This window comes from Lagopus muta, chromosome 1 (genome assembly GCF_023343835.1).
Source record: "Lagopus muta isolate bLagMut1 chromosome 1, bLagMut1 primary, whole genome shotgun sequence".
NCBI lineage: Eukaryota > Metazoa > Chordata > Aves > Galliformes > Phasianidae > Lagopus > Lagopus muta.
The window spans coordinates 81,475,812-81,502,644 of record NC_064433.1 but is presented as its reverse complement, the minus strand read 5'-3'; the positions used below and the strand labels follow the sequence as shown (position 1 = coordinate 81,502,644).

The 26,833-nt window shown below is 42.9% G+C and overlaps 1 protein-coding gene and 1 long non-coding RNA gene across 2 annotated transcripts in view; both read right to left on the bottom strand.

Moving 5' to 3' along the window:
* Positions 1 to 26,833, bottom strand: part of LOC125689536 (limbic system associated membrane protein) — a 957,706-nt gene that overhangs the window by 671,876 nt on the left and 258,997 nt on the right. The gene's annotated exons all lie outside the window — the stretch shown is intronic.
* On the bottom strand, positions 12,573 to 14,752 carry LOC125689552 (uncharacterized). Its single transcript, XR_007375338.1, has 3 exons — positions 14,716 to 14,752; positions 13,768 to 13,862; positions 12,573 to 13,104 (listed from the first exon to the last, which is right to left on the bottom strand). It is a non-coding gene; the product is annotated as an uncharacterized LOC125689552 (long non-coding RNA).

Here is a 26,833-nt window from a genome sequence, read left to right as displayed (position 1 = left end):
TATGACCAGATGACCCACCCGGTGAATGAGGGAAAGGCTATTGACATAGTCTACCTATACTTCAACAAAGCCTTTGACACTAGCTCTCACAGTATTCTCTTTGAGAAGTAGGCAGCCCTTGGCTCAGACAGGTATCCTCTTTGCTTGGTAAAGAACTGGCTGGATGGCCAAGCCCAGAGAGTGGTGATGAATGGAGTTAAATCCAGCTGGCAACCCGTCATGAGTGGTGCTCCCCAGGAGTAAGTACTGGGGCCCAGCTTGTTTAACATCTTTACTGGATGAAAGGATCAAATGCACCCTCAGTAAGTTTGCAGACAACACCAAGTTGGGGGGAAGTGCTGTAATGCCTGAGGGTAGGAAGGCCCTACAGGGGCACACAGACAGATTGGACTGATGGACTGAGGCCAGTGGGATGAAGTTCAACAAGACCAAATGTCAGGTCCTGCATTTTGGTCACAACGATCCCACACAACACTACAGGCTTAGGGCGAAATGGCAAGGAAGCTTTGTGGAAGGAAAGGATCTGGGGGTGTTGGTTGACAATTGGCTGAATAGGAGCCAAGAAGGCCAACAGCACCCTGTTTTGCATCATTTTGCATAGTGGAGCCAGCAGGAAGATTACCATCTGTACTCAGCTTTGCAGAGGCTGCACCTCAAGTACTGATCCTCTCACTACAAGAAAGATACTGAGGCACTGGGGTGTGTTCAAAGAAGGGCAACAAAGCTTTGAAGGGCCTGGCGCACAAGTCTTATGAGGAGTGGCTAATGGAACTGGGATTGTTCAGTCTGGAGAAGAGGAGGCTCAGGGGAGACCTTATCACTCCCTACATTTGCCTGAAAGGAGATGTGGCAAGGTGGGGGTCAGTCTCTTCTCCTAAGTAACAAGTGATGAGAGGGAATGGTCTCAAGTTTGCCAGGGGAGGTTGGGTATCAGGAGGAATTTCTTCTCGGGAAGAATGATTAGATATTGGAACAGTTTGTCCAGGGAAGTGGTGGAGTCACCATCCCTGGAGGTGTTCAAGAAACACGCAGATGTGATACTAACAGTTTAGTGGGCAACATCGGTGGTAGGTGGATGATTGGACTAGATGATCTTAGGCATCTTTCCCAACCTAAATGCTTCTATGACTCCATAATTCTATGAAGAGTGAAGGACTGATGCAAGGTTGCCCCTTCTCTTCCTCTCTCTCCAGCTCATTCACACTTACTCTCTCAAAATGCAAGTGCACACACAAAAAACCTTAGTTCCTCCCGCAGCAGACATGACATCAAATTGACAGAGCTGTGACTGTTTGACATCCACGCTGATAACAGAATTGCACTTCTGAGCAACAGTTGAACAATAGGCAAGAAATGTGGCTTCCATAAATAGGTGGATTTACAGCTTGCTGTTGAAGAAATAAATAAACCATTACCCACAAACCATTGTTTCTCTTTGAGGTATGTCACCTGTCACTAAAGGTTAAGTAAGTGTTGACTGTTCCTGTGAGACTGGCAGGGGCGGGATGTAGCTTTGCCACTTTATATAGCTTCAGTGGGGAGTCATAGCCTTTCTGCTTTAAGCAATAAGACAATCAGTGACTGTCAGGAATAAGAAACACATCACCTACTACATGGCCGTTATCAGCTCATTGTCCATTATAATGACACCATGATTTCATGGAGGAAGCAGAGGCCAAAATATAGCAGGCAGCAGTCAGCACGAAATAATGAGCCACCCTTTATGACAGTGATAGGACAAGACATGAGACTTGGGTTCCAGATTTGGGAGGCAACTCGCATAGAAAGAGCTCAGATCTTTGTCTCCAAGACATAGTCACACCATTAATCTGCATCTGTGCATCCATTGCCCATCCGTGAGCCTAGGATGACAGGCTCAGCTCCCTGGGGCACTGTAAGGATTAAAACATGACAGAAGATATGTACCTCAGACCATCATGTGAAGGAAGCAGGAGTGGTGGGATGCAAACAAAAAAGGGAGACCTCAACTCAAGATTAAAATCCTGCTCAAAGCCCGTTTACAAGCCACTGAAGGAGGAGATACGACACTCTTTTCTGCCTTCATCTGTAAAAAGCCGACAACTGATGTTTCAGATGAAGTCACTTTTTCCCTTTCCCACCTGCTCTGGAAGGATGAGATGGGCTTAAAGCCTTGAGGCACGTGCAGGAGATCACAGCAGGGCTGTTTGCTGATGGAATGGAAGTAATCAGAAAAAATGCCAGGCATACTGAAGAAATACACACTACCAGAAATAAAGTACAGCATGTGGACTTGGTGGCCTTTTGCTTCTCACAGTCTGGTAAGGATGGGAAGCTGGAAAGGGATCACTTGCAAAAGCCCTCAAACATTGGTGAGAAGTGATGGCAACCTTGTCAGACAGATGATCCTGCTTGCCTTTCCCCTTCTCTAGGGAGAACACAGATTTTCAAAATGAGAAATTACAGAAGGGAAGATGACTTACATGCTCACATGAGCAGGGATTTGTGCCTATGCAGAAACACACAAATCTCTTGAGGGATGAGTACAGATATGTGCTATAAGAGTTGCCTGCTACATAGCCTGGCTTACCAGGCTCGGGTGCCCACCTACCCAAAAATCCTCCCAGGACATAATAACTAAAACCTCACCCCAGCTGGATAGACATTAGGCCTGTAAACACGGCAAAGTGGTCTGTTACTGCTGTTCTGTAGTACCTGTGATATTACATTCCCTGGCAGAGGAACATTCAGACATGGTTTTCCTGCCAAAGCTCTTTGAAGGAGCATCTCAGTGAAAGCTCCCTTCCTTCTGGCTAACTGGTAGAGATCTCCAGAACAGCTGTCCACTCCTAGTCTCCACCAAGGGACTGTTATTGGAATCATCTGACCTACAGATACCCACAGATGGACAGAGCCCCACATGCTGGAAAAATCTGGATTTTCAGACCTCTTTGCTCAGCTGTTTTTCAAAGTGTCCATATGGCTAATCAGCGTGAAGAGCTTGCTGTGAGAGTAAAAGGATTGCCAGCATCCCAGAAGCAGACAGACATTCAATAACAGGAACCGCACTGTGACATCCAGTAACTTCTCAGCCCACTTCCATCTCAAAACCCTACCTCCTCCACTCCATCTGAACTTGAAGCAAGAAAAGCTGTACTTCAGATAATACCAGGGGAGAGGAGAGCTTGTCTCCATGTGCTGATGGCACAAATCCCATCTGCGTGTTGCACAGTTCTCAACCTGCTGAGCCCTCAATAAGGCTCGATGTAAGCACCACAATTGAATAGTCACGCACATCTGTCCCCTATTGTATCTGGGAAGAATTCAGCTGTAGCTAGACAGCCACAGTGTGGCATAACAGAGTAGCACTGTACCTCTCTAAAGCCTCCTGTTCTTGATCAGCAGTTCATAAAACTTCCTCTGAGGATCCATCTCTGATGCTGTTAAGGAACCAGACAGAGGACCTGACACTAAGTTCTCAAACTGATTTTCTTTGGTCTTAAAACTTCTATCAAAGCCTGAAGCACCCACTTTTCCTAAGCCAGTGGACAAGGAGGCATAGAAGCACAGATTTCAATACAACAAGCCCTGTTTTCCTCCAGAGATCTGTTCTTTTCCTTCACAAACCCTCCCAGCACCTCTGTGTAGAAGGGAAACGTGTGTGAGTATCTGGCACCTGTCCTCCCACTTGACAGCCAAGAGAAACCAGACACCAGTTTCTGCAATGCCCCAACAACCTTACTAGGGCAGGATATTCATTTCCATTCCCATGCTGGATGACAAGCAAGTTATAAATAGTGTTCAATCCTACCATCCCTTGTTTATCTACCATGACAGTCTTCTCTGGCTTTTGTGTGGCTAGGAGCCCAGAGGGCATGCATGACCTTTTTCGAGCAGTTCTAAGTTGTCATAAGCTCTTCCACCCCCCGTTCCATTTTCCATCATTTTATTAATACCCTGCCCTTCTTTCTCTATTGCTCCAACATCCCTTTATTGCAGTCTTCCTAGAGCTTTATCTTCTCCTGTCTCTCCATCCATGAATTACAGCCTTTACTTTCCTCTTCTCCTCTTGCTCCCTTTGATGGCTTCCCTTTTATTTCTCTCCTCCATTTGTCGAGCAGGCCAAGCTTTTACCCAGACACTCCATTAACCCAAGCCCCTTCACTTGCTGCAGTGCTGAAGACAGATGAAAACTAGGCTCTCTTCACTACCTCCTCCCTCCCTGCTTTCATTTATATTTGCTCCCTCATACTTTTTACCTCTTCTCTCTCTCTCTCCTTCTCCAGGCACATCCTTGTACCTGGTCCTATCTTGATCTGTTGTCATTCTGAGCTTTCTGTCTTGCTCAGTTTCCAATCCTCTATCAGTACTTGATGAAAATTAAGGTCAGAGATTAGCCCTTTGCAGCTACCCCAGTGCTGAGTCAAGCCAAACATCACTTTGATCCAGAAATTTCCTTTCAGGGCCACCTGGTAGGGTAAACTAAAGCATCCTGCATTTCTTTCTGAGGCCCGAGTTGCTGAACTGGTAGAGAGCCAGAATTATTTTTAAAGACAGCTTACAGGGATATTATGGAGATGACAGCACACACCTCAGAGCCAACACCTCCAGTGTTCCAGATTGTAACGAATAAGAAACTACGAGAGACAATAGAGCAAATCCATTAGCTGAGACTTGGCTTACAGCAACAAGATTTGGCTAAATATTTCCTCACACGATGGAAGGAGTGACCATCTCTGATATTCAGAAATATGGTAAGCTGTATTTATGGTAAACATGAAGAATATTTGATCCTTTGGCCCTAGTGTCAGTGCTTCGCATTTTTACACAGTGCTTAGGCAACTCACTAGTGAGTACTGGTTGGGGTTTTATATTTACCTACTAAGGTTAAAGAGCTTATTGCAGTTACTGGTGGGAGGAAAGACTGAAATGCTACAGGTACTCGTGTCAGACAAATCAATCTGGAAACAAGACTGAAGAGAGCCCTTTGTCCTACCCCAGGTATAAGAAACTGCATCTCAGCACCTGGAGGAAGACATCAAGGATTCATGGACATCACTGGGAGTACATATTAAGAGTCATGGCAAAAGAAATGAAATAAGCCAAGATTCCCAAAAGTATCTTTGGTCATGAGTAAAAGCACTGATTGAAGCATTAACCACGACTGAGTTTTCTCCTGAAAGAATTCTTCAGTGCCCAGAACATCAGAGCTCACTCTACAGTTTCACGTTTAGCAGCATTACTTGGAATAGCTACATGCTTATATTCATAAAATGTAGAGGATAAAGCTTTTTAACCACCTAAATTTGACACTTCTGGTTGAAATCAGCTGATGTGTTCAAACAGTGAGCGAGGCAAAAATGACAAGCAGGAAATGGCTTCCTAAGTTTCCTTTTGTTAAGGGACTAGACGGCACAATGCCAAGAATAAGACATATGGAAAGCTAGCTATTGTACCAAATTGAGAAGCAGCACAGAATTCCTAGCAAAAGAATGGGACCATAACTCAACAAGTATTTCTGATAGCAAAATGTGGAGAAATGACAAAAAAAAAAAAAAAAGAAAAGGAGATCAATGGGATATTGTATTACCTGGCTATAAAGTATTCAAGAAGGATAGACTGGGGCCAAGTTTTCTTCTTCACAGTTCCAATGACTCCAGTAGAGTTATGACAGTAAAGACACCGGTCCTCTAATACATAGACCACTGGAGTAGCAGTAGTCTCAGCACACACAGTATCCAGTGATATAACATCACTAAAAGCATAGAGTTGTAGTTTAGCATCTCTTGTGATGAAAACACCAAGCTGTAAACATTCTAGGTATAATACATGATTTCTGCTTAGAAAAAAAAAAAAAAAAGAAGAAGTAGACATGCCATGATAAAGGAGACCAAAAAGGAAAGGAAGCCTAACATAACAGCTACATGTCCAAGCACAGAAGGACGGAAGCTAAGGAAACAAATTGCTGTTAATGTGAGTGAGAACTTCTTGACTCTGCCAATTCTAGGCAGTTTAAAAAAAAAAAAAAAAAAAGCAGAAAAAAAAAACCCTTTGAAACTTGTTTTTCCATTACTTTAGAGAAGTTAAAATGAAGCTGGTTATTGATGAACTAGTATATACTCATGATTAGAATATCATTCATTTTACATTATTAGAACAGCAATAGGAACAAAATCTAACAGTCTTTCAGATTCATATGGTCCTGCCATTTAATCAGAAATATACAAGACAAAATGGACCCCAAACATTTCCATTATGTCTGAAGAGCAATGTAGTATACGATAAGTCTCAGACTATTTTTTCCTGTGCTTATTACTTGCGTATTTTTACAGATCATTAGTAATATGAAAAAAATCCAGATGTAAGATTCGCCTTGTTTAGATTGCAATATAATAAGAATCTTCAGAGATCACTTATCAAGCTAGGCATACCTATAGCATAATAGCAGAAATTTTGTGCAACAAATACAAGGTGAAACAGCCAAACCTGTTTGAACTATCCACACTGACACCTATAGCCTAAATTAATTGCTACCACCCAGCAGAGAGACCTGAGTGATGTGGGCAACACAGTGAAAATCTATCAACATGCACAGGTAGTAGATGAGGGTAGGGGGAATCAAAGGCAATGCTTTGCTGACAAAGAAATATGAGTACATTCTCATACCATTATATAAATCAGCAGTACACTCCCATTTACAACACTACTCTAAGTTCCAGGCATACATTCAACAATCCCATGTCTACCTCTATGGTACCATACAGGTAAACCAAAGGGATGGAAACAGATGGATGGAATGAGCGCCTACATGAGATCACAGATGTTATTAAGTATGAAGTTCTCACTTTCATCCTAGTGGGACATGTTTTTACTATAGAAGATGACTTAGAGACCTCCTACAGCTTCATCTTCAAAAGCCAAGCTGAATCTTGAGTCATAGCATCCCTTAAAATATTTAAGTTCCTACTCATAAATGGCCAAACAAGGAAGCCAAGCTGTTCCACTGTTCATTAATGAGACATCAAATGATATATCAGCTGAGATGTGATCAGTGGCAGTGTGGTTGCACAGTCTCCCCTGACCATCAGCTCAGAGCTGTCTGCAGACCTTGCTTCCCCTTTCAAAGACACCATGCTCACCTTTATGCAAACTCTCTGTGTGGTAGGTGGCCTCTGTGAGCCACATGTTCACTGAAGCAAAAGCCAGCAGCATAGCAATTGTGAAAGATAGTGGCATTTCCCATTTGGGCAACTTCCCTTGCTTGTTCTTGCCCTCATCAGTTTCACATATCAGAAGCTGAGTACCACTACCCTGCCAAGGACTTCTTATCAGAGTGAGCTGACAAACAGGGAAGGCTGAAGGAGCACCAGAGAAATAAGGCAATGTTTAGTCAGACTCCACTCAGAGCTAGGGGGTCCCACTGAGCCTGAACAAACCATGAAATAAAAGTACTCCTGTTCTCCTCCTTCACTTGCCTCTGTTAAGTCTGGAGAGAGCAGAAAAGAAAAAATCCTCCTTAGGAGTCAAAACCGTCTTTTGATCTCCAGAATATGACACTAATTTCATCACTATTGCATCTTCTTTTTGGTTAGTGATATCACCAGAAGAAACTTTCCTGCCATAAAAAAAAATAACAAATACATTGCCGCAGCTGTAAATACTGATGAACATCAAATGTACTCTACAATTTCATAAAATCTATAACATCACCCATGACTGCACTCCAGTAATCCAATTAGGAAACAGGAAGAAAAACACATGGCTTATTGTGTCCAGTTAGATCTTACAACCATGAGTCAGACGGAGTATCAGACAAATTGTTCACATATTAACAGACCAAAGTTATTCAAAGAAATTCTCTGAATAATCTCAACCAGACAATAAATCAAGGCAGGGTGAGGAATGATGATGACGATCTGCTTATCAACCACTGAAGAACACGAACAAGAGGCCAAAACTGCCAGGATTCTTTCAAAAGTTTGAATAATTTTCACCACAAGTATGTGGATTTGACTGAGCACAGCAGGCTACCTTTGAAGTGTAGTGAACAACAGCAGGTTTGAATATGGTCAAATTAAATGAAGACAAGATGCTTCCAGAACTGTCATACTTTTTCACCCCACATCTATTATCTATAAATTGTTCACCCAGTACTCCACAAATGCAATCGCTGTTGACAATGTAGTTAAGTATGTGACAAAGAAGAAAGGAAATGGCTTGAGCAAGACAGACACATTGCAGCTGTTTGCACATAACTTTTAAAAGAGTAAATTAGATTTATTCCTTCTATTTCTCCAACAAATCCACTGACCTGCGTGTTTCTTCAATCTTTGTAAGCCCCTGAAGTTTTATTACACATTTTTATCATTTTCAAGGCATTTCTGAAAATTCAGTATTTTTGAGGCATCTGCACTGAAGTCATTCGTTTCTTGAGACTCGTATTAGATGAGCTTCTAATACAAAGTTCTGGGAAGCAGTTTTAACTTCATGTACTCTTCACCAGTTTATCAGGAATCTTAGCAGTATTTTCCCCAAACTTTTCCTCCTCATTTCAGAAGCGAGTAAAAGTCATTTCTGTGGGAATTACTTTCACTGGAAGAAGTGGATCCAAGGGGAAGCAGCATTAAAAAGCAGCTTCTCTGCTTTTTCTGGGATACGAGACAGACAAACAGAAGGTCATGACAAAGCCCTGTGATGACTAATTCCTTTTGTTGTAATAAATGCTGGCAGCTCTCCGCCCCCACACAGACACACATTTGGTTTCATTAGATATTGCTCAGATGTGTATTATAGCTGAATATTTCAGGAAACAAAAAAAAAGAAAACACGCATCCTGGCTGAAAAATAATGTGGGAGAAGGCAGAATGTTTCAGTCGTGACAGAGAATGCTGCTTCTGTGTAGGATGAACAGAGTACATGATACCATTGCTGCTGCCCGCGTAATTCCATTAATGCTAATCACTTGTTCAACTCCCAGCACAGGCCACACAAATGCATGCATGCATTATGCCAATACCCCTTTGCTCTGTGTGAATGTACTCACACCCACCAGAACACGATAGCAAGCTCCACAACCACTTGCCAAAATTCTCACAGCTGTTCAAGTGCACTAAAACAGACCTCAAATTGCAGTGCAACTCTAATTCTATCCTGTTAGTTAAAACACATCTCTTAAAAAGGTAAGCAATTTTTATAGATGACCAAATCATTTGTAAGCCCATCTCCCTCTTCACAGCCCTCATGTATACATTTTTGAAGTCTGTCTAAAAACAACTAAAACGGAGCCCCATTTTTTTAAATAATGAAGGCTCGATGCATTCTGATGATTAAGTCTTTTTATAGCTTCTCAGGGTGGGCAAGCTGTCTCATGGAATGGCCCATAATCACCAGTCCTTGCTAGAGACCTTGCCTGTATTATATGAAACATGAAATAGCCAGAAATACAGGGAATGCTACTAGGAATTCAACCCATAAAGCGTTCTTTGTGTGACTGAGAAGCCTCAGAAGTACTTTGAAAAGCTTGAAGGAAGAGAAATGATTTTAACAAAAGAACAAAAAAAAAAAGAATACTTGAAAGAGAACAGAAGTTCTGAAGTATGTGGGGGTGGGAGAAGTCTTCTGTGTTAGGAACACCAAAGAGATGTCTAACTCAAAGCTACAAGAATAGCTTAAACAAGCTGAGGTGGCTATGACTTGATATTCCTACTTCAGTGGTGACTGTAGTAGGATGCCCAAGGGACTGCACTGTGGATCTAACTGGACTGCTGTGAAATTCACAGAGGACCTAGAGGATGGTTGCTCCCTATGAGAAGAGCAGCTCAGTTTCCAGGAGGTTACACCAAGCCGTGCTTTGCCTTTGTCAGCTGTGCACGCCTCCAGAGCCCACCTCTTCTCATCAGTGCTGAACACAGGTAAGGGATGCAGGCAAGAGGAAGAGGGCCCACAAATGCCACGTATGAGATCCCAGACAATCACTGAGGAGCTGAGAGGAGAAGAACCAGCAGTCCTGTTGCTGCAAAGGCATCACATCTCGAATTTTCAATCTCTCCCTGATCCCCTGGGGTAGTTTATGAGCCATTTTGGTTAGTGAACGTTGGCTCCTAAAATTAATGAGCGTGTCTGTTTTCAACATACGGTCAATTGCTGATTGTTCTGATCTGGTGAGCTAGACTGATGAATATGTACCACCCACAGATAAAGAAAGAGCTGGGCTTTCCTGCTGCACGTTGTGAAAAGGGAATAGGAAATAGCAGCAAAGCACTAAGCCAAGTGCAGAGGTACATCAGTGTCACTGCACCCCAAAACAGAAGCACACAGAACAGAGACCTGAACTATAAGAAAAGGTCTCCTGCTGCAGCTGAGGTGTTAGTGGTGACGAAGATCTAATCACTTCTTCTGTAGCCAGTAACAGATCCCAAGACCTAATGCCCAGCCACTGCCATAGTAAAGCATCTGCTCCTCAGTCTGCTGATTAGTGGGACTAGTGGCAACACCAAATTCTCACACAGTGCCCAGTTTGTCCTCTTTCTTATGGTGCCATCCAGCTTACATTTGCTCTCGGTGCTGTCCCTTCACCCTGTCACACAGTCAGCTACCTGATTCCCTGGGGCTGTGGCTCAGCACAGCTGGAGGCACACATGCTCACAGCCGTTTTACAAAGTGATCACAGGCAGTGCTCACACAATTGTGTTGGACAGCAGGTGCAGCTAGTCAACCCAAAATGTCAAAGAATAGAAGTTCTGATTAAGGGTAAAATAAAAAGGCCAAGCACCCCTTGCCAGCCATAAGACATGCTGCCCACCAGCAAATTTAAATTTTTATGTCACTACATAGGTTGCGTATGCCCGCTATCTACAGCCATGTGTTCAGCTCATGAAAAATACATGAAGATCTAAGTGGCATTAATAGTGTTTATGAGCCCATCACCTGGACAGATATTCCCTTTATGATTCTAATGAAATAACAGAGAAAGACACACACAGAGTCTAAAACCTTCTTGAAAGGAAAAATCCTAATCTGTATTCCTGACCCCCGACATGAATTCTTGATGTCCCAAAATGGAAAAAATATACACTCTGCCAGAATTGACATACTGAAGAGCCCCCTTCATTTAACAACAAAACATCTGCCAACCTTGTCACGTACATCAGGCTGGGCTCAGGAGTAAGGAGCAAAGCAGGAAGCAGGAGCAGAAGGAAGGTGGTAAAAGAGGAGGGAAAGGCGACAAGGGAAATTAAAAGCAGATAGCACGCAAGGGTGGAGGAGCAGAGGACAAACAGGAGAAATGGAAAAGCAGACAGCAAGAGGGTAAGTTAAAAGGAGGTAAGGGAGAGAGAGTTTCATCGATCGCAGAGTCTGTATTAACTCAGTCACAGGGCTCTGATGATCTCTAAAACGGACTGAGCCCTGCTCTCATAGTTTATGATACCAGCAGAACCATTTGATTGAATTACAGTTCTTCAATTGATCGCTCCATATCAGTAATCTCTGACTTCTTTGCTCACCAGCCAGCTCTTCTGACAAAGGCAAGCTTTGATGGCAAGGAATGCTTTCCTGACATTTTTTAGCTGGAGCTAATCGGTATAAGATTGAATTGCTTCAGTTGACATTTCACAGGAAGAGCAACATGGCAGGTACCACTGCCAGTCCTTGATAGCAAGGAAAGGGCAGTGAAGAGGAGACAATCACACTTGGGCACACAATGCAGAACCTTTTCAACTAGGAGGAGATAGAGAGTATTTGCAAAAAAAGCACCCTCATGCCATGGATCAGTCCTTTTCAAGCTGTCCCACTCACATCCAGCTGTGCCGAGCAAGCATTGGTGATGCCAAGAGCGACTGCCTTGAACAATGCTCTTCACTGAGCCAAGAGGACATCCCTGCCTTGAAATTTGTCGGACCAGTGTGCATTAGTGCAGAGCACAGGAAACCATCACAAGCAGGATTTCGTGATATTAATTATGATGCTGTACAAAGAAAAGTCTTTGCCTGGGAGGATTTAACATCCACATGCAAAGCCAGAGTTAAAAGGTGGACATAAAGAGATGTTAAAACAAAGCAGAAACAATAGGAACAATGAGTTGCTTGAGATGCACTGGTCTGGATGAAGTGCCAATCTAAGTTAATTTAAAAGACACAAACCTTACATTCATTCCAAACAGGAATCAAATCTGAGTTTTAATCTAAAAGTCTTAAATATTTAAACTTCCTCATGCTTCTGCTTAGCATACTTTTGCCAACTTCTGAGCACTTAAGTTAGAGGCTTTGCTTTTGAAAGCACCACAATAGGAAAACTTCAGAAGATATTTAAGGAGAGGGAAACTACGTCACACTGTGCTCACCTTCACAGGGAGCTCTGACTTCTTTCCAGAGGAGAGGATCAAAGCACAAGGAAAAACATTAAGAAGTCATGTATCAACACTGCAAATAAAGAATGAAACAAGACAGAGATTGTCGTAGCTGCAGAGAGGACTTCATCTGAAATCAGCAGCCCTGAATAATAGAGGGGGACAGGGGAAGACAGTAAGGCGTGTACTAGACATCAGCAACTCTGCATCTTATACACTGACCCTCTGTGGTTACCAGGTATTAGTAGTCAAAACAATCTTACCATTGGTCTGAGTTTATCAAAGCAAAGCTAACCACAGGCCAGTTTCCACTACCTTTGACCCTTTACCTTTCCATGCTTCCAAGTCTAGCAAAAGTAGTTTCTTGTCAAGCCAGTATGTTGACTGTGCTATATAGGTCTATATTTCCAATAGCTGTCGAGTGGGTACACACAGAGAAAGATGGTTTTAAACAGAATCCTGATGCTTATAATGATGATTCTCAAAATCAGTCAAATCTTGAGCAATGATGGGTATCAGATTGCACAAGGCACTTCTTCAGATGTGAATCTGTAGCAATGCAACTGTACCCTGAGGTAAATCCATTGTTTCCCTGGAAGCCTGCATAATATTGAGAGGGAGAGAAACACCCACACCTACAGCTAGGGTATTTCTAACTTCAGTAACTATCTCCTTTTTGGAACTGCCAACACATGTGATGCATTGATTTTCTTACAGCTCACCCTGCATGATTGGTATCAGGGCTGCGTAGGCGTCTGGCAAAGCATTCACAAATTTCTCTGAAAAAGTAAAAAGACAAAGAAATCCACAACCGTAATCAAATTCAGGACACTGAGACAGTGTGGAAACTCCTCCATAAGGCAGGCTCATTCTAATTCAGTCAGAACAGCAACAGAGCCATTACTGAAATCTCATCTAAAGACCTTTGCAGAAAGCACCTGCAGCATCGTATGCCTGGGAAGTAACCTTTGAAGTGGCAGGGCAAGCAAAACTCGCATTCTGGAAGACAGAATCAGGCTGCAGAGGCACGATGAAAAGAAATTTATAGCTGCCCACAGAGAGCCCCACTGAAGCATGGGCCAGGAAGCACAGAAGTGTGTTATGGCGGTGTCACTGATGACTGAGATTTTCTGTCACAGCTCAGGCTGTGACATTGCATCTGATTTGGCTGACCAATCCCTACCAGCTTCCCACACCCCGTAATTTGTATATTTTGAAATATATATATACAGTTCTGAAATATATAATATATATATATACAGTTCTGAAATATAAATAATATATATATACAGCTGAAAGACACAGGCATCTGTCCCACAACAGGCTGATATTAGGATACTGCTCCAACAACCCCTTCCCCTCTCTTCCCCAGAGAACCTGGCTTTGGTGTCTATGGAGTGAACTGCCCAAGGGGAAAAATAAGTGTGTGTGAGCCAACTCACCTTCCAGAATAGGAATTGCTCCTTATCAGACTTTCTGTGAGTGCCACTGTCAATGGCTAAAATCCAGGCCCAGGGGGCACTGCTTGCCATCACAGCTGAAATCAACATGAACAAAACCCAGGTCCTGCAGCTTGTAAATCAGAGCTGCCTTCCTTCCACCTCTCCAGTATCACCTCCAAACATACTCCTTCTCCTCTCCAACACTGAGATATAGCAGCTTTATAATGCATTCAGATGCTGAAATTTTTGCATAAGAAGTTTATCATCTAATCACTCACTCGTGGAATAAAGTGCCAAGTAACATTTGAGTAATCAGACTGAATGTATAAATATCCTATAGTTACACAGTTGTTACAGCATATCATTTCCTAGTTTGCCACTTTTACAGACATCAGTAGTGAAATCAATCCCATCCCAAACATTAAATGATCTCAGGTGGAAGAGGAGGGAAACACTGCTCTTTTCACTCAAGAAGAGAGACCAGAAGGGAGAGAGGAAGATGGCGAGTGCTCATGGTTCACTCAGAGCTGAATGCAAATTATCCACGTGATCTGCTCATGGACTTAATAGACAGCCCCCAGCCTACAGCACTCCCATCACATGGCTTTTGTCCTCTCTGCCTTTTGGAAGGTAACCCAGTCTAAGACGACCTATAGCCAGCACCTACCCCTCTCCTGTAAGGCAAGAAGCATTTACAGGCAACCTATTTCCAGGCTTACTTTCTCAGATGGGTCATCTTTAAGACTTAACTGTCTTACCACTAGCAACACAAGGCTGCCATATTCAGTGAGGTCTGGTGATGCTTTCAGTTTTTGTGTACGGAAGCTCAAGTTATAGCACACCTGTGTTTATAATCAATGAATATTAAGATGTTATAATTATGAAATAAACAAGAGAGTTTGACAAAGCAGACTACGATAACAAAAAGAGAATAAATAGGCGGCTTACCCCTGTCCTGGGCTCACTCACAAAACTCCAATAGAGCAGATCTCCTGAAGATATCCTTCCCCACTGGTAGCCAGCTCTTCAATAGGTCTAGGAGGGGTGGAGCCAGGCAGCACAGGTGAATTGCCTTCACCTGTGCTCCTCTGGCTGCCTCACTGCTCGCCTCAGGTGATCAATCAGAGGTTCAGGCTGTGACTCAGCAGTTCCCATACACCCTTCTCACACAGAACACAACTACTAAGAGATAGCAACTCTGTGAGGTGGTAAATAGTACAGAAAAGATATCCGCACCAAATTCTAGCATTTTGGTACCCCACTTCTCTTTCTAATCCTAGTAAGAAACTTAGAACTGTGGCTTTCATGAAAGGGAATATTTTGAAAACTTTGACTCAGCACGTTAAATAACGTAATGATTTTAAAAATAAATGTTTACTCCTTGTATAAAATGCTTGTTTCAATGTGTGGTTCAAATTTCTCTCCCTTTCCAAGCTCCATCAGGTAGCCTGTTTTTATAAAGAAAAACTTACTAAATTTGTCTCTCTTTTTCCTTGTCCTCCACATCAAATAATCCAGATTCATTTTGCGCACCATGATGTAACATGGCTGTTTGACCAACAGTATGCTGCCATTTCAACCAGAAGAGACCACAGCATGCCTAAGGAAACACAAACCCCAGGAATCCAGTCTGCTCTGTAGGGGAATAGCAGAAACATAATTTCAATAGAAACTTCCCAGTCAGCTCAATCACTAAGTCTAAAGGAAGATAAATAGAAGCATTTGCTGTTTATCAAGGAAAAATCCCTCGTGCATAAGAGGAATAGAGACAACAGCTCCTTGACCAGTAAATGTGAATTTAACAGAGCAATACAACAATTTGAGCCCTGGAGACTTCATTATGGAGGTGATGCTCATACTGAAGTAAACTGAGATGCTCTGAATACTTTAATGCTTTAGAGGGACCTGGCTCATTTCTGATAGGGCATGATGTTCTAATAATCTGGTAGTTTAGAGACAACTCATAGTTCAGTTGCTTTCTAGGATACCAGCCTGACATACACATTCTGAATCATGCTTTTGCCTGGTAAAGATCCTGTCAGCCCATTATAAGAGTACTTGAAAGACAGCTCTCCTTGGGATGCTTCCTGTGGCATAAAGAAAGAATGTGGCCAATGGAGAGATGGAAAAAAAAGAAACAGACAGGAAGGATGCAAGAAAGAAAGACAGATTTGGACACAACCTGCTGCAGTCAGTCTGGGCATCCTCAGGCTTCTGGTACTGAAGTATTTCAAATCACGAGGTGCCATGAACCAAGGAAAAGGTGGCTTCATCACGTCCAACACCAGAAGTTCCTGCTGGTGAACTATAACAGCACTAATAGCAAGCAGCCCTGGAATGGTTGCTGGCATCTAGCACCTAAAACTGCAAGCACTTTCTCATGCAAAATGCAAGCAGTGCTCTCGCTGGGACTAGATTTCATGCTGTCCCCAATGGGGGAAATACATGGTGATAAATTGTCTAGAAATGCTGAGATTTGCTGGTTCCACAGAAAACACTGAAATGTGAGCTGCCTGAAGAATTTAAATAGGCCATGCAAATAGGTTCTCCTTTTCTCAGGCACAGCCAGCGCACAGATGACTTCCAGCCCTAGCAGCCAAGGCAGGGATGCAGCCACTGCTTTCCTCTTCCTGCTGCAGAGGCAAGCACACGTAACTCACAGCAGTTCTGCAAAGCTAGCAGTGAGGGAGCAGGCAGGGAAAGAGATCAGCATGCCTGAAGTGCTCTTCACTCTCATCAGGCTGTGGCAAACTGGTCTGGGAGTAACTGATTGCAATCACGGTCTCTTGCTGTGCTAGATGGATACCACGGAAGGCACTTTCCAGCTGGACAGGGGTAAAATACAGCAACTGGCCACAAAGAATGAAAGCTCTGAAAAAAAGAGATGTTTCTGGAACAGCAGGAGGATGAGTGGAGCACACATCTGTGTTCAAGTCATGACTTGCAATGCATTGCAGGGCACTATATGCATACACAGATGGGCCTAAGCAGAGATGTTTTCCAAGTGGCCCCTCTAAAAATAAGGCTCACTGATCAGGGGGTTCAGCTCTGGCTGTCTCAAAACATGCTGGAGGTTTTTTTTTTTTTTCTTTTCTTTTTTTTTTTTTCTTCCAAGAAACAAAACAACACCAAGGTAAACAAAGCACCTTCAACTCCCTTTCAGTCCATATCAGGACAGAAACAGAGTATAAGCCACCATCAGTTTTACTCAGAAGCTCTTGCTAGAAAGAACCCCTTTCTGTAATTAAATATTTATTTGCTTAAGCATCTCATGGATCTAACCAAGAGCCATGTTCAGTTGATGCAGAACTATACTGTTAATCCTAATTCAGAACATGCTAAGATCAGCCATGACTGCCTCAGCAGTCCTTCTCAGTGCTCCCTGCTATCCAGATTATTTTGCTTCTATAGGACTAAAAGACAAAAAGCAAAGACTAATTGCCTCCTTACCTCAAAATGGCTAATAGAAATCAAGAATATTACAGAAAAAATATGTTTATATGGAAGAGAAATATACATATGCCTAGCTTATTAACCATTTAGTAGAAATTCCACAGAGGTTTCATATGCACAAGTATCTTTAAAGGTCCTGATTAAGCAGAAGTAGGGCTATTGTACTTCCAAGGGCTGGTTAGCACAGCAGGTTCATTCACAAAGGACTTGATGATTCAGGGAGGGTTTGCAAAACCACTCAACAACATTAATACTCCTACTTAGAAAAGTGGCAAAAAAAATTGCTGCCTTTCACACTGCCCAATGTTTTTTTTTGCAGGAGCCTTGACCAGGACCTCAAAGGCCATGGGCAAAAGCCTGCACTGAGATACCTATACCAATGTGTTTGTTCACCCTGTGGAAGTTGAACCAAAACATCCCCATGAGAATCTAACTGAAAAGCAACTCCTTTTCTTGATCAGGTCACAGGCGGAATCATACAAGGTTGCAAGTTCTTGTCCATCAGACAGTGCTTGTGAAAGAAGGACTACTGCCCTTCCATTTTTAATCGGAACTGCCAAAAACCTCAGAGGGACTTCCAAAAGACAGCAAGGGAGCAAGACTTCTCCCTCAGACTTACCTGACCACATTAAGAACAAGAAGCTCTAAGACATGTGATGTAACATTAAAGGGGAAGGAAAAAAAAAAAAAAAGCAGCCAGCAAAACCCCAAGGGAGTGCTGTGAGCAGCAGAACTAATGAAGCCTCATTTTCTACAGATTTGCATCTTCTGATTGATTGACTTCAGTGTGTAAAGAAGAGAAAGCACCAGCTGAAACTTTGCCTGCCCTTGGGGCATTTGTAACAACTCACTCCTGTGGATTTTCGTGTTTACTAAGGTTTCAGTTCATGCTGCAGCTTCTCCTGCCACTAGGGAATTTGCAAGGCCCTGCGGGATGTAATTTTGCTTCGATTAGCCCTCACTCCAAAGGGAGGCCATGCAAGTTCAGTGGCAGAGAAGGAAAGGTGCCATTAATTTGCTGGCACACAGTAACTTGACAGAGTTTGGGTCCATAGATGACTTCATCTTACCTGGTCTGGGAAGAGATGGTGTCCAGAGGGCATGTTTTGTCATGAGGGCAAGGAAAGAGGGCTTTTATGACCAAATAGGTTTTTGTAAGTGCCCACAGGTATTATTTCCAAAGAAGATTTTGCCTTACCATTTCATGCTGAAATAGTATTTTGCACTTGAGAGGCAGAGCACTGACGTTCCCACTTGCCCTCAACTGTTTAAAGTAGTCTGGGTGGCAGAAGACGAATCGAGTCTGGAAGGCCTCAGGTGGTGTGGCTACAAAACTGGAGACACCTCAAACCAGCGATGCAAAGCTGAAAACTGAGGCCCTATCACACTACCAGAAGCTTCCAGGAGGAATCAGCAGCACAGGCATGAGCAGACTTAAGGTTTCTTGTCCTGACAAATGCATGAAAACCCCACCAAGCACTGGTCATTCATCACCGCTGCAGGCACGCTGCTGTGGGGACTGAACCAAGCACCAGGAGCTCAGCCAGGTGTCATCTCCTTGGGCTCAGCAGCCTCTCCTTGGCACCATGGAGCCTGAGATTTTCCTTGTGCCTAAAGCAATTGACAGAAACAAAGTAATTAAGTGTTGAATCCTCTAGAAATAGAAGGCTGTGCCTGTCATTTTGGAGTCCGTCCTGCTAACGGGGAGCATCTGACTGATGAGTGACACCACACATGGGCTCAAGGTGACAAGATAGCCTTCCCTCCCAAGTTAAGATGCAGCTTCAGAATTCAGGAGAGAGAACTTTCACTGTCTAAATACTGTACTTAAACACCAGGTAATTAAGTTCCTCGATCTGAGCCAACATTGCAGCTGGACAAAAGATGAATAACGAGGCTTCTGTTTCAGCTTTCGCAGATGATCAATGCCACTAAACATTTGTACCCTGTAAAGAGATTGGCTAGGTAATCAAAACACTGTGTGAAAAGAAAGGTTTATAAATGTTAAGCTTCTGTGTCTTTCAAATGCTTTCTTCAAAATCCTGGCAGTTCTGCTTCCCAATTAAAACAATTCTGCGTACTTAAAATCATTCCTGTCCTACTCTCTGCTTTTCGTATGACTCTCATACCACTTACCAACCCCATCAATCCATAGAACCAGGAGGCTGCTCCATGTTCCATTAATAAACCTATCACCATTTGTTTTTACAGTAGCAACTTGCTACACGAAGATTAGTGCCCGATTTCATGCAAAGCCGTATAAACACACAGCAGATACTTGTGTCCCAGATCACATAGCCATATAAATACACATGATAAGGGATGGTGGTATTACATGCCTTCACAGAACGAGAATGAGGAAAATCCCATAAACTATTCACAGTCATTCAGGAAGTCCATGAAACAGCTTAAAATTGCTCTCGAGTTCCAGCCCAGTGCCTTAAACACTAATCCTCACTTAACTTGCCCTTTTTTGATTCACAAGAGTACCTCTACTACCAAGAGGAATCTCTACTACCAAGGCAGCCAGCCACCAATACTACCCCTTTTACATTCTGTTCCCCAGACCCTTTTAGATGCATATGTAATAAGTTTTCATGCTAGACTTCCATCTCTTCCATACTGCCACATGTTATGTGCAATATGGAGCAATATAAAACAAATACGTCTTGTACTTATGAGAAAAGAGATGGATAGGCAGACAGCTCTCAATAGCTGAGCAGGTTAAGTAGAGCCTCTGCACTCTGTAACAGAAGTGTGAGACCTGCGTAAATACTACAGTTAGGCTAAAATTTATAAAATAATTCAGAGTTTATGTTGTAATTACTTATGAAAAACAAACAGTATATGTGATTCAGTATAACTTACATAAGAGAAGAGGAATGTTAAGTGCTTGATATACACACATTCTTAAATCAAACATGAAATTAAACAAGTAGCTCCACAAGCCATAGAACTAATGAGGCTCTATTCCCTACAGCTGTGTGCTTCATGGCTGCACAGCTCCAGTGGCTAAGAAGGTGTGGAAGCCAAGGAAAGCTCCACAGCAGACACATTCCTGGGGCTTTCTCCTGAGTAAACTCTATGAGGTTTAATGAAGAGCTGGTTCCGTGACTTTCTTCCTCAGTCAGATCAAAACAAAGGGTTTGTTCCCTTACATTCAGATATCTATTTTTCCAAATCCCTTAGGAAAAAAGAGACTTCCTATCTATCATCTGAAATGGTCAGTGAAACCTACAATTACGACAAGCAGAAAGAAAACATAAAGGAGTATGTACAAAGACTGTGACTGCTTTTTGCTTTCTCCCCTTCCCACATTTCAGTAGCAAGGTGAGCTACCAACCCATCACCAGTAGTGTGACAAAAACACCATGACAGATGATATACTAAACCCCGCTTGCTCCAATTATGCAAGCAGGAACATATCAATCTGTATTTAACAACAGTCCTTGTGCCATCGTAGTTCAGTTATGGGGAACAGCAGCAGCTGGTCAGTTTACAGCAGTCAGAAATTGGTACCAGAAGGACCCGTGACTGTGAGCTAGGCAGGGAAAAGCAGGATGGGCATGCTTTCTCTTCTTTCCCAATCTGCCAGATTGCACTACTGCATGATTAACCTCTTGTCCAGTGATCATCAGGTCTTTCAACATCAGCATGAACAGAAAAACCTGTTTCTAGATGTTGTCATGATAAGTGCAACAAGCACATTCTGGGATTGAGTAGAAAAGAGTCGCAAATACTTGCTGAGATTTTTACTCGATGCTTTGTAAGACGTAAAAAGCAAAAAGAACAGATTCCATAACCCTAAAAACTTCCATAAAGACACATGCTGATGTCTCAGAGAACTGCCAGAAAGCCTGTAGCCCACCAGGTTTCAGAGAGGCTTGCTAGCCAGACCTTCTGTGCAGTAACAGAAGTATAAAGTGGCAGATGCAGCACAGCACTGAGCATTCAGGGTGCTAGTGCTGATTCTACTGCGAGCACATTAAGCAAGTCATTTTACCTTTCTGTCTCAATTTCTTTATCTGTGAAATGGAAATGCTGATACTTAAAGTAGAGAAATTCAAATGAAGGAGTACATTCAGGCAGGCTCTAAAATGCAACAGTACTGATTGTCAAAGACCCAAGACAGACAAAAATAGCTCCAAGGATATTTCACCTACATCCTTATTAGATTATTTATTCCCAGAGGTGAGAGATACTAACAACCCAGCATTGCTTGCAGGTTTAGTCCCACACACAAGAGAAAACTCATGGTATGAAAGGCCAAGCTGTGACTTACTCATTTTCCTCACAGTTTGATTAATATTCTTTTAAGAATGGCTCAAAGCATTTACCCTAACAGTTTCAGCAGGCATCCTTCTTCAGAACCTTGCTACTCAAACACTGAGAAAATTCCTTCCTAATTTGCAATCTTCTAAGACGTTCCCTGCTTTTCTTGGGCCAACATCATTCTTCAGCTTACACAGTCCTTTTCCCTTTGCACTCTTTTGTTTCAGTGTATCCACAGAATTCAACAATGCTCCTTTTGCATCCTGATTCTAGTAGGCCAAACAAATGTAACCTTTGCTGATTCCACGTTCCTACAGGGGGATGCACTGAATCTCTTGAGGCTGAGCTGTGACACAACCAACTCTGCTTTTCTCTCATTATCACCTCATTACTTATTAGGCTTTTGTAATAAACAGAAGCATTTGGTAGGTGGGTGCTGCATGATTATCAGAAAGAGGAAAACAGCACATAAACAAGAGGTTGCAGAAGCACAGTGCCTTTTATAGAGTATATTACTGCGTGCTGTTTGTAATTGCCATTGCGGAGGAGGTGGCCAGAACACAGAAGATATTTCTCTTTATCTAAAAACAGTAGTAGAACACAAGTATACACATTGCCTACGTCAGGTTACATTCAGATGTAAAAACTGGGCATGAAACAGGGGAGAAAAAACAGTGAGCGCTGAGTTTAGGAATTAAAATACAGAGACCCACAGAGAAGACCCAGAAACCAAATGCTTGCCTCCCGCACACAGAAGGCACCACCGTATTTACAGCAAGACCCAGCTCCACAGTTCTCAGCTTGCTGGAGCCTTTCTATTGCTTTGACCATCACACCTGGTTTGCTGTGTCCCCTGTGGCTGCACCAGTCACATCTCACAACATCTGCCACTGCTTTAATGACAGCGGCTGCAGAATGTAATGAATCCCTGCACACCTGCACAGCTCCAGAAAGCAGCTGGCAAGCTCCCTCACCACACCAGAGCTCTTGCATCCATCCACTCCCCTGGTGACGGCTCAGTCCCAAGCAGAGTACCATCACAACTCCTGATCTGCAGCCTCTCCTTTCCACTCTTCTTAGGTGTAACTGAGAAGCACGATATAGCACCTACTGCCATCCTACACCCAGAAATTCAAGCTTTGTTGTATCCCATCTTGCAGTAACTACTACACACAGAACTGCAATACTCTTTTCAGTACGTTTTTCAGAGGTCTCACCTCACTGGTTGGCTCTTTCAGCCAGCCAGCTGCACTAGGGTATCAGAAAAGGATATGTGAATATCCCAGGCAGACAATTACAGGATGACCAGTCTATGTCTAAAAAGTTCCTTCCTAATCCTGTCAGATGCTGCTTGGCTTAAGCCTTGAAGCTCTAAGATATATCGATCACCGTCTCCTTTTATCCTGCACAACAGAACTGTGTTTATTCTCAAATTCCTTGACCAACTCTAATCCTGCTCACTTGACAACCCAAGTGATCTCTTACGGCACTGAGTTCTGCTGCCCTAGTTAGGAGCGTGAATTTGCATTTCTTCATTTCAGGCAACTGCTAGCTTTCCAGGAAAATATGGACAGAGTTTACCCAATAAACTCTGTTCCATGCCAGAGTTCAGGTGACAATAGTCAGGGTTCAGTTTCAAAGCAATTTTTCATCCACTCAAACTAAGATAGCTCATTTCCCCCATGTACATACAATTATTTGCACAAAACTGTTCTGCACCCTCTTACCTTTGGTACACATTTCCATGCGTAGGGCTGGAATCATCCCGTTGAATTCTCCCATCTGCTGCCAGGGTTGCAGCTGGGCCCTTTGCTTAACCAAACATTCATGCTTTCAGACCATTTTGATGATCTTCCCAGACCACCCGTGTAAAACAGACAGTGGGTTTTCACTCAGTGCTTTCTGAAACAGCTTGTAATGGGCCTGGGCGTCTCTTGAAAAAGGCCAGTCTCAGAGTTTCAAATCCCACCTCAATCCTCTATAACTTTTGCAGGATACAGCAATCAGTATTATTCCAGTCAAGTGCATACTATTGATTTATATGGTAGTATGATAAGATTGTCAATGTTTTCTATTCCAATCTTCATGCATCCTCACGCTTTCAAGTTTTTTTTTTTTCTTTTTTTTTGAAGGGGAAGAATGGAACATTGCAAAATTACTTCTGGGTATCGAGCAGAGGGTTTCACTGCAAAGAGCTCCAGTTTCTTCTCCATTACTGATTACAGTTAATCAAGAACCCAGCAATGTGTGCAAGCAGCCAAATTATTTCCAGGAGCAGGCAAGCAAGAGAGTAAGTCATAAACATCCTCAATGCACGCACCATAGGCCTAGTCCACAACCCTCACATGCTGAAGCCAGTAGCTTTGTTAGTCTCTCAGTGCTTTTACCTACTGCCCCAACCCTACGTGCAGGTGGAACTCATCACAAGTCATCCCATCCAATACCCAGCATCCTACCCATCACTTCCATAGGCCTCCTCCCCCAGAATCAGAGCAGGGAAAGGAGGCCCACAGCTGTGTTTTCCTGCAACTAGACAAGACAAGGAGGGGAAGTGAGGGAACTTATTTTCAAGGGGACTGGGAGAAAATGGGTCTTTTTTCTGAAATTCGTCTTACGAAGCAGGATATCTTGCTTTACCACCCCTTGTAGTATAAGGTACATCACAAACTCAGCTATACAGATAGAAATTGAGATGCCTGAAGCAACCTTTCTCTGAGTCTGGAGCTGCTGCTTTTGGGGATGGCTCTGAGGACATCTGTTAAAGTGCAGCACGACACATGGCTCTCCCAGCACACAGCAAAGGGTGGTGGGAAGCACCTACAAGCCACAACATCACTCCGGGAAGCTGCAAGCAAAGGGTGGCTCTGAAGTAGCACAACAGTGCAGAGCCAGTATTGCTGGAAGGCTGGGGCATCTCTGTGCATCTTTCTTATCCCGAGAGAAAAGCACTGACTGTCTAGCCTGCAGATATTTGTCCTGGGAGGGTGAAACCATCGTGCCTGACTGCCATCAGAAGGCTGACCTCCCGTCTCCCTGTGCACTGACTCCTTTCTCAGGAGGAATCACTATTCACTGAGTCACTGCTTCTCTTTTCTACACCCTTCACTGTCCCTCTTTGGCTGTGCCATCTCTTTAGTTTGCAAGGGTGGGAAAAGGTTGTTCTTTGGCAGACGAACATGCAGCAGCCAACATGAAGGAGCCTGAATCTCAGCATGGCTGCAGCATGCAGTCAGAGTGGGATACCATCAGAGCATCCTTACTGGATGTGTTTCGGAGCTGGAGACTCCTGAGAATGTTTAAAAAGCACAATGCAATCAAAGGAAAGAGGATATGTACACCTGACTTAAGGTGTTCACCTCTTTAGACAACCAGAGAGCCAGCGATGTCATGCATTTCCAGAGTGAACCTGTCTCTCCCTGCATTGATTGTGCAGTGAATTAAGACAGACTATCCTTTTACACAGGCTAACCTAACATAGATGCTTTGAGTTAGGCAGTGTAAATACAGCTTCCTCTTTCCTTCCCTCTCTCAGTATTTTCCTACTGTTGCTTAAATGCTAAAGAAATCATGTGGAAAGTTGGTCAGAGAAAGTGCACCAGAGTCACTGCCATCTGCCTGAGTGTACAGCTGGGGATATTAATAATCATTTCTTCCACTGGAGCTCAAGGGGAAAAAAAAAAAGAAAGAGAAAAAGAAAAAAAACAAGTGTTTTGTAGCTTCCTGTTTGAATTAATCTCCTCTGACAACTGCTGATTTGGGTTTGTGATTCGATCCTCCATATGTCTAGCTCTATTGGTCAATTAAGTGCAGGAGGCGATTGGGAGAAGCAGTGATGCTCACACTGATTATAAAAGGAAGCATCACACAGTACTTAGAACATGCAAAGCTGGCTGGCATGCTCAGCATTAACATGGCCAAGCTGAGCATGAGATAGTTGCTGCTTCTGCTGCCTTTCAGGTCAAGGGGATTCTCCTTGGCTCCCTCAGAGGCAAGACACAGCTGCCTGACTACTGACCGCTTATTTGTAAGGAAGGGGCACCGTTGCAGGGAGGGAGTGAATAAACAAGCACAAATAACGGTAGAGCAAAGTGTCAGAAAGTGTACAGAAACATGAATAGCTTCTTCCATTACCCACTGCTACAGACAGAGAAAATATAACATAAACCAGAAAGTCTAGGAGAAGGGACCAATAGAAAAAAAGAGAATCAACCTGGAATAACTTAGGCTATTATATGAGAGAAAAAAAAATACTACAGAAACAAGGACATTAAAAGAGAGGCAGATTTGGAAAATGGTTACAAGGGAGATGAACAGGCTGTAGAGATACTGGGCAGTAAGTTAAGTTACGGATCTGAATTGCTCTATAGCAGCAGTGGGGAAAAATAAAATAAAGTAAAATAAAATAAAATAAAATAAAATAAAATAAAATAAAATAAAATAAAATAAAATAAAATAAAATAAAATAAAATAAAATAAAAGTTAACATACTCCTGTGCTTCATCTGCACAGAAATCATGAGAAAGCAAGGCGGTACTGGTCCTCTGTATGGATCTGGCACAACAGCAACTGGAACACTGCCTTCAGTTCTGGGCAACGTGTATTTACAGAAAATGTTGATCATTGCAGAGAATACAGAGAAGAGTAGCAAAAAAAAAAAAACAAAAAAGCAATTAAAAAACAACAAAAAACCCACCCCCAAACATTAAGGGTCTGAAAGCACTGACATATGAGAAGAGATTAAAATAATTAAATATGTATTGCTTGGCAAGGGGTAAGATTAACCATCTACAAGTGTGTAAATACCAAGAAGGTAGAGGAATTGTATTAAGGAATATAAATATAAGTGTAATAGAGCAAAAGTAAATACAGGCTCAATATTAAATAAAAATCCTTCGCCCTGAGAATTTGTTATATTCTCCTTGGGAAGGTGAAGCTTATTGCTTGCAGCAGCTGCTGTGGTATGAAGAAAGCAGGGCACAGTCATGCCTGAGCAGCAAGGCTCCACAGAAATGGACCCAGGGAAGAAGGTAAGAGTTCATGAGTCGCCAGTGAAGAGGAACAGCCCAAACTGGCCTGCAGAAAGCTCAACAGAAGACAGAGCTGTGGCACAATGACTGGGCCAGCTGCCACAGCAGAAGGCAGCATGGAAAGGAAATGGTGATGCAGCTCTTTTGATAAAGGGCACCAGAAAGGCACTTGTCTTGGGTGCAGAAACTGGGGCAGGCCTCTAGTTGTCTTCTTCCATGAGTAAGCATGCTCATTCCATTTTCACCAGCTAACCCAGGGTGCTGACATGGTCTGCAAGGGCATCTCCCTCACCTTGCTGTGTGCAGAGAGCAGT